This window comes from Macrobrachium nipponense, chromosome 4, assembly GCF_015104395.2.
Source record: "Macrobrachium nipponense isolate FS-2020 chromosome 4, ASM1510439v2, whole genome shotgun sequence".
NCBI classification, from domain to species: Eukaryota; Metazoa; Arthropoda; class Malacostraca; order Decapoda; family Palaemonidae; genus Macrobrachium; species Macrobrachium nipponense.
The window spans coordinates 89,724,361-89,730,252 of NC_061100.1; positions in this window are offsets into that span (position 1 = coordinate 89,724,361).

The window sequence follows — 5,892 nt, forward strand, 5'->3', positions numbered from 1 at the left end:
AGCTGGTTGTCATGCTCATGCTCAACTGAAAAATGTTTATCAGGGTGTAGGCCATTAATATATTCCAAGAAAGCTTCGGGTGCTACTCGGGATCTAAATAGAGCATTAGTGTCATCCACATATCGCTTATAAAAGAGAGGACGATATGATAAGGGACACCCATCCAGCATCTGTTCCCCGAAAGAACCCATAAAAGCATTAGCCATAACTGGGCCAAGTGGAGACCCCATCGAACCACCATCAACTTATTTAAAAATATCGATTGTTAAAAATAAAGTGAGAGTCCTGAACTGCAATTTCTAGAAGTTTCTTAAAATTATCATTAATAAAACCATGATATAAAATATTTTCATCATAAAATATCTTATCTAAGATTACATCAACCGTCGCCTGGAAAAAAAAAATTAAGAGGCAGGTTCCAGATTATAGAACAACACCGTAAACACTGTTGCTGAAATGCTTTGTATCGATATTGTGAAGAGTCATGTCTGTTGATAAGATACGATAACCTATAGGAAAAACTAATTCATGAAGACCGACGTCTTAAGCACTTTCTTTGCTTGTTTATTTCGCATATTTCCTTAACTGCCCATTTTACACTCAAATCCAGTACTGTCCTCAACAACAAAAACTTTCAGATCACTTTTTTCGCGATATTAAAATATGGAGAAATTCCTCTATACTCAAGAAAAATACCTGCTTCTCCCTCCTTCTGTTCCAGTACGCCCTTACGGTGTGACATCTGTTGGGTTCCATTAGTTACTTGTTCAACTGCTTCGGTGTTTCATAGACAGCGGATATGCCATGTTCATTCTGTGGATGGCTAAGGGAACGGACTTTTGTGATCGATAGTAGGTATATCGACAATAAGGATAACGGGAACTTTATGGGATTTTAAACTTTTGCTGGATAAGTTTTTTAGCTGAATAGTCCCGAAAGTGTCCCAGCACTTATCTATTATGGTGATTTGCATGCTTAAGAAAAGGTATATAAATAGATAGAACATTCTGGAAAGAAACCCACGATACCATTGCTATCGTGCCATGATATAACTGACATTTCCCGCCTTCCAACCAATACACCTGTGGTTGTTCCATTCATCTCCCCCAGGGACTCACAGCCTCATAGACAACATTTCTTCCTTATTTCGAATGTTAACCTTCTCATGTAATTGACATCCAAGAAATTATTAAAATACCTCTTATTCGTACTTACATAGCTAAATACTTATATATATATATATATATATATATATATATATATATATATATATATATATATATACATCGATCTACAAATGTCCTTTAATATCTAATTGGCTCTACCTCGGAATTGATATAGTTTTTCATATATGTTAACCGAAGGGGAATTTTTTTTTTTTTTAGCCGATAGGATATTAAAGGACCATTTTAGCCCGATATATGTATATGAAATCACGGAAATGTGAATTTATGACTTATATATAGATATATATATATATATATATATATATATATATATATATATATATATATATATATATATATATAATATATATACATCGAGCTACAAATGTCCTTTAATATCTAATTCGCTCTACCACGGAATTGATATATTTTCATATATGTTAACCGAAGGGGATTTTTTTTTTTTAGTCGATAAGAGATTTGTCGGCTCACGGCATCGAACCTAACAAAACCAAGGCGCACAGTGAAGCTTTAAAACCACCACGCCACCGAGGTAGAGCGAATTAGATATTAAAGACATTTGTTGCTTGATGAATGAAATTAATCACTCTAATGTGATATTACATATATATATATATATATATATATATAAAAATATATATATATATATATATAATATATTATATATATATATATAATATTATATATATATATATATATATATATATATATATATATATATATATATATATCTACAATAGAATAATTATTGTTTTAAGCCTATCATTCGTTTGATTTTGACCTGAGTATAGATTGTTTGTTAGAAGCTCACCATTCGTGTCCCCGTAGGAAGATAGTGCCGTCAGTGCACCTCATGCTAAGGTTCTTCGCATCGTATCTTGGGCCCTTGGCTGCAACCACATTCGTTCCTTTTACTATACAGGCCCATACCCAGAGTTTTTTATGGAGGCGCGGTCGTTTTTCCCAAAACTGGTCCTTTTCTTTTATAAATGTCATTGCATATATAGGTATATACAAGATGAAATACTTTAACATTTTATTTTAGTTATATTAAGAAGAAAATATGGGTATACGGTCTATGCCCTTCTACTCGATTAAATGTTATTGAAAGTACAGACTTTGGTTAACAGAATTTTACTTATAATGTTGAAAGTTTGCACTGAAATTCAAGAATATTTCTTCAGCTTTATTGATTGATTCATTTATTATGTTAACAATAACATGCTTATTACTTTATTTGTTATGTTATATACGTTAACTTTACAAAAAGACATAATTATTTATTACTTTGTAAGTGCAGTTCAATGAAAAGGATAGTCACAGAAAATATGGACTTCCAGAATTTTTATTATCGGGGGGCGGGGGGTTCCGTGCGACCTCCCCCCTCCCACACCCCCCAACTCGGTACAGGCTTTCTGTGGGTACCCCATTTCAAATTCTCTTCAATCTCACCTTCCACCCTCTCCTAACAATTGATTCATAGTGCAACGGGGGTTGGGGGTTGTTTTAAACTCTTTACTGTCAACTTCCGTCTCAGTGGTGAATGACCTCATAGGTCCCAGTGCTTGGCCTTTGGCCTAAATTATATATTCAGTTCAGTTCATCATTCGTGTGCTTGAATTGTCATTATCGACAAAAATCACCAGTTTATGGAGTAAATAAAAAGGCGTGAGGGTTGCTAGTATATATATAAGCATTCAGATGTGTTACTGAAAAAAAATTGCTTACAGTGTTATAAGCCTACAATATCGGAAACCAATTTCAGCCAATCGAGAGCTAGCTATATGCATATAGCACATCAACCCAAAAGCTACGTTGGTGACTTGGTGAGTGGACATATGAAATAAAATGGAGACCATTCAAATTTCTCTGTTGCTGAGACGTGAAAATGTGGCTTCCAATGTGGAAGTTTTGATGCACAAGATGATCGTGTGCAGAAGAGGGGTCTTTTTTACGGTTCTGCCACACCAAGTGTGGGGAAAATTTCCACACTTTTTAGGTGTTTATTGTGGTCGGATATATTATTTTCTTATATGATTCATTAACCTATATTCTCGGTCATCTGCATATTTATATAGGCTATATCTTCATATAACAATTGCTTAATAAAAAACCATCAAAGAATGGTTATTTAAGCCGGATCATGAAGCAGCGAAAGTCGATCGAGCGATCTCTTTATTGATACGTCGAATACAGATGAAAACAGTGACTGTTTTAGGGTTCCTTCTAATTAAGGTAACAAATCTATATAAAATTGGTTTAATAAATGTAACGTGATTGTGATTAATTTGATAAGGAATGTTTACGGGAAATGATCTTTTAGGAAAGCATATATCGTTTTATATACTTTAGATTTTACCGATATGAATTTAGAATTTAGGCGATCGTGAAAATCAGTGTTGTGGAAATGTGGCAACACTGCCGTCTGGTCGCATCTCCAGAGTGGAACCACGGTATCGGAGTGTGTGTGCAGCGGTTTATTCGTTCATATCCTCATAATTGCACGTTGTGATGCTTATTATTGCAGAAATAGGAACAGGAATTCTTCAAGAGGAAACTGAATGACATTTTACAGGTCAGCAAAGCATACTGAATTTTATTTACCCATAGTTTTGTACTAGTCAGGTCACGTGAACAACTGATAGCTTTCTCTGTTAATATGCCATATATTTCCAGCATTTTATCATGGTTCATATCATCATATGTGTGCGCTGGCGACTCCACTTTTGAAATAAGTACCACTAATCGTATATATGCTAATTATATAAAGTAAAAAAAATTGCTTGTTAATAAGGCATAGTGGTAAGAATAGACCAATAGGCCTATAGGTTGTCTCACCAAGTCGTCTTCAGAACTCGATACAGTGATGCATACATACTCCTGCTGTGTATTGTCAGTCATTAAAAATTCTTTGCAGTAGGTAGGCTCATTGAATACTATCTATGCTAACAGTTTTTTTACTCATATTATGGAAAGGAAAGAAGGAATTGGAGTTTTTTCAAGAAAATGCGTTTTATTAAGCGTGGTTTCTCAACGACATTCCTGAACGTCACACGCTCGTAGTACTTTTGGACAACACAAACAACGTACAAAACAACTTATGTTACTCGTTTCATAGTAAAAAAAAAACAAAAAAATCTTATTTTCTTTAAATGTAACACAGCCTGTTATAAATTGTTTTCATCAAACAGTATGCCTCATAGATTGGCAATAGCAAGAGTATGAAGCCTGGTAGCTTAGCCCTAGGCTACACCTATCCTCCCAATCTACTCATTTAGTAAGATCTATAGCATTTAAACCATATTCCAAGTACAACTTTATTACAATTGTATAAACGAATAATTTCCCCATGATAAAAATTATCGAATCATCGAACCAAACAAAAATAGCCTCTAAGAATTGTAACAACAAAGAAAAGCATCTTGACCTAGCAAACGCTAGACCTATGCTTATTGACTCGGCAGGTATTTTTATTGTTTTGCCCTTCTGTCAAGAACACTTTTAATTACAAATAAGTTACTTTCTTATGATAGTTCTTATTTACAAAGCCTTAAGATAAAGATAAATGCTTTTGCTAGCCTTTTCTGTCGTCGGTATGTTTACAAGATGAACAAATGCGCTAAACAAAACGAAGTTTGTTAAAGGACTATGTGTCGCCCACAGGTACGGAGTTAGTACCATGCCATTAGTGCACCTCATGTGGTGCACTGTAGGCATTACTTAAGCCCGCCACTAACGTTCAGTTATGCCTGCACAGTTATAACTACATAGTTGGACTGTGCAGTTATAACTGAAAGTTGGCGGGCTTTATGGGTATTTGCCACGCCCCTTCGGCCTCTATATATAGCTGCAACCACTTCCATTCCTTTTACTTAACCGAAACGTTCATATTCTCTTTCTTCCATTTGATTTTCCACCTTCTCCTAACTATTGTTTTATACGGCAGCTATGAGGTTTTTCTCGCCTTCTGTTTCACCTTTCAAACCTTCTTACTGTAGATTTCTCTTCCAGCAGTGAATGACCTCATAGGTCACAGCGCTTGCTCAATGTCCTAAATTCCATACCTATTCTATTCTTCTTAAACTTCTGTGATACCGCCTTCACAGCATCGCAAAATCTTGTTTGCTCATGAAGATGGTTGGTGGTAGGTAGGCCTAGCAATTGTTTATGTTAACATATCTTGTTTCAAAATTTATAACAGCGATGCTTTAGGACAATAGCTGTGTGTGTAATTCTATATTTACCTGTAACAAGATAGCGTATTTTTATAATAATCAAAAGAGTAAAAAGAAATGCTGCCTTAGTGTTTTTCCCCAGGTGTTTCGGTGTAGCTATCAGCAGGCCGAAGTCACACGCTGGGTAGTAAGGTCGCACCTCCAATTTATATTATTGACTCTCCACATGCCCTGAATGTCGCAATTCATTTCCAAGTTTCAGGCTCATATATATATTACAAAGTAATATATATATATATATATATATATATATATATATATATATATATATATATATATATATATATATATATTGGTCAAGTCAGAGTATACAACATAACAACAAATAAAGTAATATGCATGTTATCGTTAACATAATAAATGAATCCATCAATAAAGCTAAAGAAATCTTCTTGAATTTCAGTGCAAACTTTCAACATCATAAGTAAAATTCTGTTAACCAAATTCAGTACTTTGAATAACATCTTCTA